The sequence below is a fragment of the Bos grunniens genome, chromosome 4, assembly GCF_055505025.1.
Source record: "Bos grunniens cultivar Pamir isolate PY7600 chromosome 4, Bosgru_T2T1.0, whole genome shotgun sequence".
Taxonomy (NCBI): Eukaryota; Metazoa; Chordata; class Mammalia; order Artiodactyla; family Bovidae; genus Bos; species Bos grunniens.
In genome coordinates, this window is record NC_141168.1 from 53,483,445 (window position 1) to 53,496,979 (window position 13,535).

At 42.2% G+C, this 13,535-nt stretch overlaps 1 protein-coding gene and 1 long non-coding RNA gene across 3 annotated transcripts in view; one reads left to right on the forward strand and one right to left on the reverse strand.

Moving 5' to 3' along the window:
- The window catches only part of CHN2 (chimerin 2), a 338,897-nt gene that overhangs the window by 242,059 nt on the left and 83,303 nt on the right, over positions 1-13,535 (forward strand). The window lies entirely within an intron of this gene.
- LOC147374151 (uncharacterized) lies at positions 105-6,148 on the reverse strand. Its single transcript, XR_015162505.1, has 2 exons — positions 5,911-6,148; positions 105-608 (listed from the first exon to the last, which is right to left on the reverse strand). It is a non-coding gene; the product is annotated as an uncharacterized LOC147374151 (long non-coding RNA).

Below are 13,535 nucleotides of genomic sequence, written 5' to 3' on the forward strand. Positions count from 1 at the left end.
CTTAAAAAATTTCTTAGTGTTTCTGTAACTTATAATAGCAAACGATTATGAGTTACTAGTTTTAAAGTTCCCAGTAGTAGATTGAAAATATTTATGAGGAAATATGTGGTTTGGGTTTCTTTTATTTATTTTTGTTTAGTGTATAGCAAAACTTACTGATCCTTAGCAGAAACGGTCTTGCTTAGGCAAGTACCCTGGGACAGACACAGTGTCTCTTGAGTTACCCTCTCTGTTAGTTTTGTACTGCTATGTAACAAATTGCCATACATTTAGCAGCTTAAAAGAACACTCATCAACTTACAATCCCGTAAATCAGACATCCAGGTGGATTCAGTCAAGTCCCTTCTCAGAGTGTTGCAAGGCCCAAAACAGTGTGGACAGGTCAAGGCCCTGGGGAGAAATTCACTTCTAAGCATTCAAGTCGTTGGCTGGATTCAGATCTCTGAGCCTGTAGGTCTGAGATTCTCATTTCCTTGCTGGCTGTCAGGTACTCTGGTCTTGGCTCCTCAAGGCTATCATTACTTCTCACATGGTCCCTTCATCTTCACATCCAGCAGTTCAACACCCAGTCCTTCTCATACTTCAGATCTTCCAGACTTCTCCTTCTGCTGCAAGCCAAAGAAAATTTCTACTTTTAAAAGGCTCAGGATCATCCACCCAGATAATTTTCCCATCTTAAGATCAATTGATTAGTAGCCATAATTACAGCTGCAAAATCCCCTTTACCACATAACATAATTTTGCGACTCGCTGCCATGTAAAGAATCAGGTAAGTAACACCAAGTGGTAAGGTCATGGGGCCACCTAGAATTCTGCCTACCAGCCCCCCAAACCCCAACATTGTACCACTAATCTCCCAGAACCCTCAGGAACTCCTTTCCACCTATTTATTTCCACCAACCCTCATCTTTTCTGGAGAATCCAAAGCTAGTTGTTACCCATATATCTGTTTCAAGCAAGCAAGTCATTAGTGCAAGTACATATTTCTTATTTATGTCTGCTTTGCTTGTCTGGAGCATAAGGTATAAGGTGGTGCTGGATAATATGGATAATATGTAGGAAAGGTGAGTAGGCAGTACGATGAAGTGACTGGGAACAAGAACTCCAGAACTAGACTTGTTTATTCCTGCACAACTTTGACTATTTCATTTCACCTCTGTGTGCCTCAGTTTCTTCATCTCTAAAATGGAGACTATAAAAGCAACTACTTCATAGGATTGTTGAAAAGATTGAATGAGTTAGTATGTATAAAGTACTTAAACAGTGCCTGGTATAGAGTTGCCACTACATAAGTTAATGTTTTAATTAGAATAATGGCAGCCGCTAAAACACAGAAATCCCCAAATCTTAGTGGCTTAATGCAATCGAAGGTCATTTCTCATTTGCATCAGTTTAATGGGGGTGTTTTTGGTGGATAGCCTTCCATGAGGTCGTTCAGGAACCAAGACTCCCTATATCCTGTTGTTCCATCTTCCTCTAAATCACTGGATCTCAGAGTATAATCCAAGGACCCTAAAGTTCCTGAGACCCTTTTAGGCTAATTCCACAAGGCCCCCTTTTCTGGCTTTTCATCTGGAAAGGTTTGGATTTTTTTTTTCATATTCTTCAACCAACACAACTTAACAGGTAGAATAAAAAAGCATATGTGAAGGCTTCCCTGGTGGTCCAGTGGTTAATAATATGCCTTGCAATGCAAGGGACACTGGTTTGAGAAGATCCCACATGCCTTGGAGCAACTAAACCCATGTTCCACAACTATTGAGCCTGAGCTCTAGAGCCCATGAGCCACAACGACTGAACCTGTGTATTACAAATACTGAAGCCCACACACCTGGAGCCTGTGCTCTGCAACAAGAAGAGCCACCACAAATGAGACGCCCGGAGACTGCAACTAGAGAGTAGCCCACTCACCACAATTGGAGAAAGCCCATGTGAAGCAACAGAAGCCCACCATAGCCAAAAAATAATAATAATCAGCACATGTAAGAATCCAACTGTCTTCTAAGTTAAACATTAGAGTTTCAAAAAATGTGAAGTAATGCCACTTTTGCCACTAGATATTTTTTGTTTGGGCCAATAGGGTTGATTTTTATAAAAACATTGTTTTATTCATAATTAGGGATTATGGTGTTTATAATATTTATATTTTTATTTTTTTTAACAAATAGGATTCTAAAATATTCTTGATAACTCCTAATAGATGTAACCCATAGAAACAAAAACATTTTGGGGTCCGAAAAAATGTTAGGAGCGTCAAGGGGTTCTGAAAACCAAAAGTTGAGGATCCAGTGATACAGATGCTGGGAGACTCATCCAATCCTCTGGCTGAGCAAACCCAGAGGATGGTGTCAGGAGGTTTTTATGGTCCTGGAAGCGGCACATGACCTCTGTTTCACTTTGCTAGCTGAAACTCAGGCACATGGCTGCACCAAACCAGAGGGAGCCTAGAGAACGTTGCAAGCTTTTGTTCAAGAGACTGTAGAAAAGGGTTTAGTCACCATCACAGTCTATACTGTATTTGACCATTGTCAAGGGTTGTTTGGTTTGGTTTGGTTTGGTTTTTGGTTTGTTTGTTTGTTTGTTTTACCCTACATATGTATCACACATATCTTGTTTAGTATTTTCCAAGGGCAATAATATTTGGCTAAACATACTCAGACAACTTCAAAAAGATTTTAGGATTGTAACATGAGCCTACTTTTTGCCCTAGTAGTTTAGAAGTTGGCAAAGACTTATCTGAAATAGCAAAGCATTTAGCCAAAGAAGTAAAAGAAAAGATACCAGTCTTTTTTAGAACCAAACCCAACCAGGTGATTAAATGGTAACAGTGAAATGTTCTATAAACATTTCTGATCCCTTTTAAAACCAACAGTGAGGGATAACTGGAGCTAGACTGAGAGGTTCTTTGTTTTGTTGTGGGTTTGATTTGGTTTTTGCTTTGATATCTTATACCACTCACAAAATCTGCTTTGTAAATTGAGAAATTGATAACCTCTGGCTACCTACAACATGAGTTAGACTTCTGACACTTTGGGGAACAAAGCCTGAGTTACAGAGAGAGAGAGGGAGACCCCTAGCTCAGGGTTCAGTTGCCTGGAGTTTGTGATTAAGTTCTAGAGCACTAAAACTTTGAGAGCAATAGTTGAGTGGGTACAAGTATTTATTGTTGTTTAGTTACTAAGTTGTGTCCAACTCTTTGTGACCCCATGGACTGTAGCCCACCAGGCTCCTCTGTCCATGGGATTTCCCAGGCAAAAATACTGGAGTGGGTTGCCATTTCCTTCTCCAAGGGATCTTCCTGACCCAGGGATGGAACCTGCCTCTCCTGCTTGGCAGGTGGATTGTTTACCCCTGAGCCACCTGGGAAGCCCCGGGTGCTAGTATAGGCTTACACAAAACTGTAAGGTGGAAATTTGATTTTTAAATTTGCTGTGACTAGAGTAAATTTAGGTGTTCATATTATCTATTTGTGTGAAAATTTGTATGTAACAGTATGCTTTTGTGCTATATGTGGATTTTATCATATGGTAGAGACTCTTGTACAACTTGCAAGTTGTATAATAATTCGTAGCTGTATCTTTGCTTTCATATGTTCTTTATGCTCTAGCTTATTGGAGGTATAAGACCTTGCTAAGGAACATCAGCACACCGTTCCTAGGAAAAAGTCAATCTACTTATGAGTCTTCCCTTTGTGAAATCACTTCTATTGTGTTTAAAAGAGAAGCAAGCTTTGCCGAGGATATAAAGTTTAGTATTTTCTTAGTGTTTAAAGGTCACAATTCTTTGTAAATAACAGTCTGGCTAACAGATTTTAATCTTCAGGGCATTTTTTTGTTTCCTTAACAGAGGCCAATGTAGGTGGTTTGAGGACAGTTTAGGGCAGGTGGTTTCATCATGTACCCAGGCTCTTTTATTCCCCCTCTGCCAACCCCCACCCCACCACCCCACGTATGGCCTTCCCTCTCAGTTTGGTCAGCCAGGACACAGCAAGATCATTGTTCCATCACAGGTATCACATGACACAAGGCAGCAAGGGAGGTGGTAGAACACCAGGACTGCTCCATTCCTCCCTTCACAGGAGAAAATTCTCCCCAGCAGACTTTTCATCATCTCACACTGACCAGCACGGGACCCAGGCCTTTTCCTAGGCTGGTCAATGACCAAAGGGAATAGGGAGCTGTAACTGGCTTGGACCAGCCTTGACCAGTTCTCTCTGGATCTGGGTATACTGTTGCCCAAACCAAATCAGGGTCGGGTTGGCAAATGAAAATAAAGGAAGAGTAGCTATGAGCAAAGAATCAAGACGATTTGCCCCAGAGGATAACCAGTATAAGTGCTCCTTGTGTGTGGAACAAACACAACTCAGAGAGGATGAGCAGAGTACAGCCGCCCAGTTAAAATGCCTACAGGGCGACTTCCTGGTGGTCCAGTGGTTAAGACTCTGAGCTCCCAATGTAGGGGGCATGGGTTCAGTCCCTGGTCAGGCTAAGATCCCGTATGCCATGCTGCATGACCTAAATAAATAAATAAATAAAATGCCTGCAGTTGGGGAAGTTTTCTCCTGCTACTGGAATAAAAATTCTGTCATGCCCCTGACCCGTCTAGTCACTTGCAGCTAGTAGAAAATTCTACCATCACTTTCAATCTCAAAGCACAATCTGGTTTTTTGTTTGTCTTTTATTTTTTTTAATGTTTGTTTATTTATTTGGGCTTCCCTCATGGCTCAGTGGTAAAGAATCCGCCTGCCAATTCAGGAGACACTGGAGACACGAGTTCATTCGCTGGGTCAGGAAGATCCCCTGGAGGAGGAAATGCCTACCCACTCCAGTATTCTTGCCTGGGAAATCCTATGGACAGAAGAGCCTGGTGGGCTCCAGTCCATCAGGTTGCAACAAGTCAGACACGATTAAGCAACTAAGCATGCACACGTTTATTTACTTGGCTGCACCAGATCTCAGTTGCAGCGTGCAGATTCTTTAATTTTCACTTGCAGCGGCCTGTGGGATCTAGTTCTCTGACCAGGGATCCAACTCAGGCCCCCTGCATTGGGACCTTGCAGTCTTAGCCACTGGACCTCCAGGGAAGTCCTGACAATCTGGTTTTCTTTCTTTTTTTTTTTTTAATCATACTTATGTATTTTTGTTTATTGATTGGAAGCATTTACTTGAATTTGTGTGTTAGTTAATCAAGTTTCTATTTTGAAATATCCCAATCAATTTATTTCAAGACCTTTTCTAATCCATTTGTTTAAGTTTACAATCTGGTTTTAATAATTAGAATTCCTAGTCTTGAAGCATACTAAAAAGTCCAAGTGTCTCTCCCCCAGCCCTAGCTGACAGAGAGGATGCCTGCTGCGTTGGAAGGACTGTGATCAGCTTGTTTCTTCCCCCACACTTGTTCCCCAGCTCACTGCCCATAGCGTAGGATGCAGAGATGGGGGAGAGCTCTTACTTGACTGGTATTATCATAGGAAAGCTTCACAATCAATGGGCCTGGTAAGCACATTTGTGGGTTATGGAAGTTGCCCCACTAGACCCTTCTGAATGCAGTTCTTATGAGGTGGGTATTACATAGGTGACCGTATAACTGATCCTCCAAACTAGACAGTAAAAGTGAGAGTGTAGGGGGTGAGGATGGAGGAGTATTCATTTAACCAGACCAATTGTCATGAACTGGAACCATCGACTGTCTGGAGCCATCAGGGAGAGTAGCCAAAGGTCCACCTTGGCAACGCACTTGTGCCTGCAGTGGCCTCCTGCCCCACAGCCCCTGCTTTCCCAGCTTCCCGTTTCACCAAGAACTCTCCTTTCAAGTTCCTTTAACATTCCAGATTATCCTAATGGCCTGAATTGGAAAGATTCCCTCTCCGCTCTGTGACCCATTTCTGGTCCTCAGGTAGCATTTACTTACAGTTGCCCGGAGTTGGATAGAAATGCTATTTCTTCCAAGATGCAGCCCATCAGTCTCACCCTGCAGGCCCACAGCCCCTAGGATCCATCTTGAGATTGTTCTGGTTGCCTCAGCATCAGTCAGATATACCTCCATTGCTGCAAGAGTCAGGGGTTTGGGACTTATAGCTGAGTCAGCCCAAACAGTCTCCTCTTGAATCCTTTCCCAGTGTTGAAGAACCTCCCATTTTCTTATCCTGCTCTGTGTTGGGAAGGAAGGGCGTCTTAGAGTTGAGAACTGGTTTTCACTGGTTCCTTTGACTCTCTGTCTTAATTCTGTATTTACTGCTAAGGACAAACATTCAGCAATAACCTCTTGACCCAGAAGCATGAATGATGTGTTTTTCTGTAACGTGCGATGTTCCTAAAGGCCACTGGAGTTCTGTAGCACTGCAGACTCCCTCAGCGAATGGCCCCAGGCTAACTGGTATTCTAGTCAACTTCTGCTTGCTTCTCTTCCCCGTGTCAGCTGTGAACTCTAACCACCACATCTCTCTCCCTGTAAATCCATTGTCTCTAGTTTGCTGGCCAAAGAAAACCAGAAAGAAATGAAGCTTTTCAAGGTTAGCCAATTGAAAGATCCCAACTCAGAAATCTACATGTTACTCACCCACTACACCAGAGGTATAGGTGATCTCACTGCTCAGAACTGCCACCTCTTGTTTTTCCTTTGTGCTCTGGGCACATGAAACTCTTGGAACTCTAGCCACCAGTGAATTGAGGCATAGGTACAACTTGAGGCCTCACCCAAAGTGCAACTGGGACAGCAAGAATTTCCCTGAAGTCCCTGTGTATACACACATGCATTGATGAATTCATTCTGCTCTTGTATTGGGGAGCCAACCAGAGGAAGAGAGAAGGCTATCTGTGTGACTGTGGGTGTGGGAGTGTGGGTATGTGTCTGTACTGGAAGGAACCAACACTATTAGTAAATACATATGGAAATAGAATAGATTGAACTGTACCTGTCAATTAAACAGCCTGACATTTAACTAACATTTTTAAAGTGAAGATCAGAAGACCAAAAAATGTAAAATCATTTTATAATAGTCCCTGGAATATTCTGGATTAGCTATGCATCATGGGTTGTTGTTGTTATTGTTTAGTTACTAAGTTATATCCGGCTCTTTTGCAACCCCATGAGCTATTGTCTGCCAGGCTCCTTTGTCCATGGGATTTCCCAGACAAGGATACTGGAGTCAGTTGTCCTTCCCTTCTCCAGGGGATCTTCCTGACCCAGGGATCAAACCCACATCTCCTGCATTGGCAGGCAGATTCTTTACCACTGAGCCATACGGAAAGCCTACATGCATCATGGGTAATCCTCATTTATTTCCTGTTATTGTTTTGTTCATGGAGTATTTTCAACAGCTATCCCTGGTCTTTTGGAATGTAATTATGTTTTTATCTTGAGCTATAATTTGGCCGCTTCAACCAGAAGGAAAAAAGGTTTGTGTGGAATCAGAGCTGACAATGGGGAGTCTGCAGCTCTGACGTGCCTCGCATGTCATGACTCACAGCTCTGTGACTCCTGGTGCAGAAAAAGTCATTCCAGAACACGGTGACCAAAGAGAAGTGCAGTTCTTGCACAAAACTTTTCCATCAAAGGAACCAGCTCTTACTGGCAGAAGTGGCTTTTTTTAGTGCTATTTCTTCTATTAAGGGTTTTATGCCAGAAAATATTTGTTCTGCACCTTGAGTGCTGAATGCACGCGCTATAACACTGTGGGCATAGATTTCAGGTACACTTTGAGTGGCAAAAAGTAATGCACACACAAATAAGTAAAATTCAGGGTATGGTTGACTTATGCTCTATGTGATTATCATGTTTAGAAGCCTAAGAGGAACCTTTGGGGTAGCAAGGGAAGACCTGCAGGGGGGAATGGGATTGAAAGATACTTGGAACTGGGATAATGAGACTGAAGGGAATTGGCAGGAATCAAAGTCATGGAGGTAGGAAGTTCGAGGTTATTTTCCTCGGTTGACTATATAAATGACCATCTGTACTAAGGGGAATATTAGATGTGCACCTAGACTTTTTAAAGTTAAATGAGACATACTGAGTAAACCCAGCTTTGCTGCTGCTGCTAAGTCGCTTCAGTTGTGTCCGACTCTGTGCAACCCCAGAGACAGCAGCCCACCAAGCTCCCCCGTCCCTGGGATTCTCCAGGCAAGAATACTGGAGTCGGTTGCCATTTCCTTCTCCAGTGCATAAAAGTGAAAAGTGAAAGTGACGTTGCTCAATCGCGTCCGACTCCTAGCAACTGCATGGACTGCAGCCTACCAGGCTCCTCTGTCCATGAGATTTTCCAGGCGAGAGTACTGGAGTTGGGTGCCATAAACCCAGCATTAGGGTCACCTGATAAAGAAGGAGCCTTACAGTTCTCTTCTAATCTCAACAACAAAAAGATAAACTGGGTACCATGTCCTCCTGTGCAATGAGCATTGATTTATCACTGAGAATCTTCCTTCATCTCTGCTTTTGTTCTTTTTTCAAATCTGGTATTGGTTTTCTTGATAAAATGAAAAGTGTATTAAGATAAATTAAGTGGTTAAGAATGCTATACCTGACCAGAAAAGTCTATGCAGTTTCACCTTCCTTTTTAAACATCTTCATTCTTTGTCCTGCATCATCACACCAGCCAGCTGTGTGTTACTCATGTGTTTCTGGTCATCTTGGTGACTTCTCTACATCCCAGTGGGTTACTGACTGTAACCCACATTTTCTGCCCTGGGAAATGCAAAGCCTATATTGGTTTCCCAGGACGACCATAACAAAACACTTTGGTGGTTTCAAAAATAGAAATTTATTTTCTCAGTTCTGGAGGCTAGAAGTCCAAAGTCAAAGTATGTGTGAGGCTGTGCTCTCTCTGAAGGCTAGCTATAGGGAAGGTTCTTTCCTTGCTTCTTCCTAGCTTCCGCTGGTTGCCAGCAACTCTTAGTGGAACGTTAAGGCTTATAAGACACATCACTCCAATCTGTGCCACCATCTTCACACACAGCTCTCTCCCAGTGTATCTCTTTGTTCAAATTTCCCTCTTCTGCTGCTAAGGACACCAGTCATTGGGTTAAGGGCCCACCCTAATCCAGTGTGACCTTCTCTTAACTTGATTACATTTGCAAAGATCCTATTTCCAAAAAAGGTCACTAACACAGGTTAAAGGGGTGAACGTATCTTTTTTTGGTGGGGGACACAGTTTAATCCACAACAGACCTAAAGACACAATACTTGCCCTCGGGAAACTTGCCATTTACGATATTCAGAAAAGATACAAACAGACCATCCATGAGAGAAAAACAAGAGTAATTGGTCAGTATATCCTATCCAGTCAGTTTTTTTAAAGGGCCAAATGAGGGAAAGCAAAAATCAGAGCTCGAGGGAAAGAGAGTGACATCCAGTGTGTGGTCCAGGGACCAACAGCATCCTCATTGCGTGGAAACAGGTTAGAAATGCAGATGGTCTGGTCCCAGCCCAGACCGATGGAATTAGTTACTCTGGGTTAGGCCTAGCAGTCAGTATCTGAAGCCAGGAGACTGTCCTGCAGGCAGAGGATAAGAACCACTCATCCAGAAACTCAGAAATGTCACCTTCCTCAAAGCTGGAACGGATCAGACTTTGTGCAGCATCTCAAGGCTATGGTTTTTCCAGTGATCATGTAAGGATGTGAGAGTTGGACTATAAAGAAAGCTGAGCACCAAAGAATTGATGCTTTTGAACTGTGGTGTTGGAGAAGACTCTTGAGAGTCCCTTGGACTGAAAGCAGATCCAACCATCCCATCCTAAAGGAGATCAATCAGTCCTGGGTGTTCATTGGAAGGACTGATGCTGATGCTGAAACTCTAATACTTTGGCCACCTGATGCGAAGAGCTGACTCATTTGAAAAGACCCTGATGCTGAGAAAGATTGAGGGCAGGAGGAGAAGGGGATGACAGAGGATGAGATGGTTGGATGGCATCACCGACTCAATGAACATGAGTTTGGGTAAACTCTGGGAGTTGATGATGGACAGGGAGGCCTGGCATGCTACAGTTCATGGGGTCGCAAAGAGTCAGACACAACTGAGCAACTGAACTGAACTGAAGGAAATCATTAAGCTGAGACAAAACACGTGCACATTTCTCCATATCCTAACCTACTGGAAGAGCCTGCCACACTTTTTTTTTTCATGCTTTGCATCATAGTGAGGGGTGAAAACTGGATTGGTTAGTTCTAGAATAGAGTTAATCAGCCCAGCCTATTCACTAAGGTGCAGGATGAAATGGTCCTCTCACTAGGTTCTGCTCGCCCTAAAGTTGTGACATCTGTACTGCGAGGTCAAAGGCAGTGTGCGTGCCAAGCCTTGGGCTGGAGAACGCTGAATACTGGAGCCGTGACCCTCTAGCCTTCATATTCCCACCAGTTCTGGGAATTTCCCGAAGGGAAAGATTTGGATTCAGTGGAAGATTCTACATCTCTAACCAGCAAGCAGAGATGCTAAAACTGCTGGGTCCCGGGATGCCCCTTCCCTGACTCTGTCTTTAAACAGTATGGCTAGACAGCATGTTAAGGACCTCACTATTTATCCACACTTTTAAAATGGGTTAATTAGCTTTTATACCACTATACTTATATTTGAAAACTCTGTTTGAAAACTAAATATTTGGACATTATGTTTAACATTGAACACGTTTAAACATTGATGAAAAAAAGCTATCATTTTTTAAACCATCCATGAGCATTTGTGAAGGTAGAGTTTTACCCCAGAGTTCCACTGTAGCTATATGCCAAATGAGAGAGGCCCCAGTGTCCCCTACTTGGCTCTCTGAAGAGCAGCCTGATGCTGGGGTGAATTAAGGCAGCCTTACCTTCTGACATTTAGTGGTATTTGGTCTCATGCACGCAGAAGTGTTGTGCCTGCTGACTCACCATGTGAAACAACAGGAGGAAGTATCCAAATTCTCCATAAATTATGAGGAACAACATTTGTCCCCAGAGTTGTGTAGTCAACTGTATCTGTACAACCCAAGTTCCTAAGACTTCTGATTCTTTCTTTAATGCACAGGGGGAGAGTATTTGAGTAAACAACTTTATTTCAAGTGGATATGCAGTGAAATCGGTTCCCATGTATGTGTGTTAGTCACTTAGTCGTGTCCAACTCTTTGTGACCCCATGGACTGTAGCCCACCAGGCTCCTCTGTCCGTGGGATTCTCCAGCAAGAATACTGGAGTGGATTGCCATTTCTTCTCCAGGGGATCTTCCTGGCCCAGGGATTGAACCCGGGTCTACTGCATTGCAGGCAGATTCTTTACCATCTGAGGTACAGGGAAGTCCCTATGTATGGGGCTCCCAATACGTTTAAAGTGAATTCCCAGGGTTTCAAACACTTTTTAAAGTATAGTTGCTATATAATATTATAGTTACAGGCATACAACATAGTGATTCACAATCTTTAAAGGTTATACTCCATTTATAGTTATCATAAAATATTGGCTATATTCCCCATGTTGTAGGGTTTCAGATTTTTATATCCCAATTGCAACTTTTTAAAGTAGAGAGTTCTTTACCGTCTGAGCCACAAGGGAAACCCTAAAGATGAAAAAGAGATAGCATGCCTGAACAGGGACTTGAACCCTAGACCTTCAGATTAAAAGTCTGATGCTCTACCAACTGAACTCCTGTCCCCTGCCCTATTTCTTCCTAACATTTGCATATAAAGAAATATATACTTGTCCTATTTTTTTTAATTAATTTAAATTTTAAAATAATTTTTGTTTTTTATTTTCTTACCATATAATTTAAATATTACATTTTCATTGTATAAAATTAGAAAACATACATTTAAAAATCATTTGTTGTATATCCTTAACCTAGCCTTGCAGAGACATGTATTGTTTTTATCTACCCAACACTTAAGCCATTTAAAACCATAATAGACCCCAATGGCTTCTTCCTGCTAAGGAGTTTAGCATAATCTCTCTGGGTAGATAAACCTTTGTTTAGGAAAATATCTTGACAGGTCATTTATGAAATGGAAAGCTCTCAGGAAGGGGTTGGAAAAGAAAAAGGAAAAATGGAAAGCTACCTTTTTCTTTAAAAGTTTCAGATTTATATGTATATAAAATTTATAGTAATAGTATACATAAAATTGTTTTGGATCATTTTATATATATATAGAGAGAGAGAGAGAGAGAGAGCGTGCGCGTGCGCGCGCGAGAGAGCACAAGCTCCTGGATTGTTGAGGAGGTGAGGTCAGAGCAAGAAGCTAGAGCTTTGTGAGGCCAATGAGAATGGTTCTGGAACTTCAAAGAACACAGACTTTTGATAAACAATTTTGAGTGGTTTGCTAGGTGTTCCTTTAAAAACACTGTTCTTCCCCATCCCTTACCCTGGATCTTTAATAAAATCTGCTACACACATAGTTTCAGAGTGGAACATGGGGGAATAAAGGAAATGTGGTGATGGATAATATAGGACAACAGTGGGCAGAAAAGGGATAATCAGTGCAGATATAAAACAAACTGTAATTTTAGCAAAAACAGAGACTCAGATCCTGAGTGATAGAGAGACACACCCCACAACACCCCCTCTTCCCTGCTGCCCAGAAATATTCGAAGGGCCACTGAATCTCCTGCCGGTTGCAATAAATACCATTCAGATTCAAGAGATTCACTCCGCTTTACTTCAATGCTAACAGTCAAGTAACCCTAACAATCATTACCTGAGAACTCAAGTCTGCTTTTTCTCTCATAACTATTTATTATGAACATTTTTCTAGATTACCAAGTAATCCTTAATAAAATCATTTCTAACAACTGCATAGCAATCCATTGAATGGATGCACTGTGATTAATTTAACCACCCACTCTGGTTAGATGTTTCAGTTCTTTTTTTCTTCCATTTTAGAAACAACTCTGCAATGAAAATTCTTGTAGCTAAATCTGTGCAAATGGGTTTAACTATTTCTTGAAGTTAAATTTCAGGTACCTACTTTACATTTTTGCACACAGATAAAAATGTATGGCCTATATAAGTTTACTTTCTTTGCACTTTGTTTTTGTTTTTAATGACATTTATTTTTGACTGTGCTGGGTCTTCATTGCTGCCTGAGCTTTCCTCCAGTTGCAGAAAGCGGGCGCTCCTCTCCAGCAGCAGTGCATGGGCTTCTCACTGTGGTGGCTTCTCTTGTTGCCAAGCACGGGCTTCAGAGGGCTTGGTCTTCAGTAGTTGCGGCACGCGGACTCAGCAGCTGCGGCTCCCAGGCTCCAGAGCACAGGCTCAGTAGTTGTAGTGTCTGGGCCCCAGTGCTCTGCAGTGTGTGGGAATCCTCCCTGATCAGAGATTGAACCCATGTCTCCTGCATTGGCAGGCAGATTCTTTACCACTGAGCCACCAGGAAAGCCCCTGAACAGTGTTTTGTAAACCTCTTTCCTCAATTATTATCCCATCAAGATCATGTTTTTGTTTTGTTTTGCTTTGAGGAAATATCTTTACACTTTGCATCTTGCTTTGGGATCTAAGTTTTGCATCTAAAACTTTCTGTTTTAGATGACCGTTACTGGTTAATTGAACAACCTTTATGGGGAGTAATAATAGAAACTGGCATTG